The following is a 1,830-nucleotide window of genomic DNA, read 5'->3' on the forward strand; positions in this document are numbered from 1 at the left end:
GGGTCTCACTATGCTGGCCAGTCTGGTCTTGAACTTCTGACCTCAAGGTATCTTCCCACCTTGACTTCCCACAAGCACTGAATTATAAGCATGAGCCACTGTGCCCAGCCTTGGTTTTAAATATACATATATATACGCGCGCGTGTGCACACACACACACACACATATAACACATATTTATGTACATAAATATATATATATATAACTATAGAAAGCAATAAAAGTGATATACCATTCTTCCTCTTCCCTTTCTTTTTCTTAAAAGAAAATCTTTTGAGTGTTACAGCTCTTTTAGAATTTGTCTAGCAGGCTTTCCAGTTTTGCCGGAGAGCCCCAAAATAAATAAATAAATAAATAAAAATCTTTTACATCAAAAGACATTATCAAGAATGTGAAAAGACAACCTACAGAATGGGAGAAAATATTAACAAATCATATATCTGGTAAGGGTTTAATATTCAGAATATATAAAGAACTCTTATAACTCAACGACAAAAACATAACATAGGGCCCATCGCGGTGGCACACGCCTGTAATCCAGCACTTAGGGAGGCCGACATGGGTAGATCACCTGAGGCCAGGAGTTCAAGACTAGCCTGGCCAACATGGCGAAACCCCGTCTCGACTAAAAACATAAAAAGTAGCTGGGCGTGGTGGGCTCCTGTGGTCTCAGCTACTCAGGAGGCTGAGGCGGGAGAATCGCCAGAACCCAGGAGGCGGAGGTGGCAGTGAGCCGAGACAGCAGAGCAAGACTCCATCTCAAAAAAAAAAGAAAAGAAAAAAAAAGATAACTCAGTTAAACAATAGGCAAAGGACTTGAATAGACATTTCTCCAGAGAAGATATACGAATGGCCAAAAAGCACATGAAAAGATGTTCAATGTCATTGGTCATTAGGGAAAGTAAATCACAACCACAATGAGATACCACTTCACACTAGGATGGCTCAAATAAAAAAAAGAGTTGGTGAGAGTATAGAGAAACTGGAACCTTTCAGCATTGCTGGTGCAAATGTACAACGGGTGTAGCCACTGTGGAAAACAGTCTGGCAGTTTCTCAGCAAGTTAAACAGTTTCCATATGACCGAGCAGTTCCACTCCTAAGTATACACCCAAGAGAAATGAAAACATATGTCCACACAGAAATTTATACACAAGTGTTTAGAGCAGCATTATTTATTTGTTTACATTTTTAATTTTTTTGAGACAGGGTTTCACTCCTGTCACCCAGGCTGTAGTGCAGTGATGCGGTCTTGGTTCACTGTAATCTCCACCACCGGGCTCAAGCAATTTTCCTGCCTCAGCCTCCAGAGTAGCTGGGATTACAAAAAGTGCACCACCATACCTGGCGAATTTTTTGTATTTTTAGTAGAGACAGGGTTTTGCGATGTTGAGCCTGAGATCAAGTGATCTGCTTGCCTCGGCCTCGCAAAGTGCTGGGATTACAGGCATGATCCACCACGCCCAGCTAACAGCACTGTTTGTGATACCAAAAGGTGGAAACAACCTAAATGCCCACCATTGATGAATGGATAAACAAAATGTGGTATACTTTTTTTTTTTTTTTTGAGACAGAGTTTTGCTGTCACCAAAGCTGGAGTGCAGTGGCGCAATCTCGGTTCACTGCAACTTCCGCCGCCCGGGTTCAAGCGATTCTCCTGTCTCAGCCTCCTGAGTAGCTGGGATTAGAGGCGCCCACCACTAAACCGGGCTAAATTTTGTATTTTTAGTAGAGACGGGGTTTTGTTGTGTTGGCCAGGCTGATCTTGAACTCCTGACCTCAAGTGATCGACCCACCTCGACCTCCCAATGCGCTGGGGTTACAGGCATGA

Source organism: Colobus angolensis, unplaced genomic scaffold, assembly GCF_000951035.1.
Source record: "Colobus angolensis palliatus isolate OR3802 unplaced genomic scaffold, Cang.pa_1.0 Scaffold352, whole genome shotgun sequence".
NCBI classification, from domain to species: domain Eukaryota; kingdom Metazoa; phylum Chordata; class Mammalia; order Primates; family Cercopithecidae; genus Colobus; species Colobus angolensis.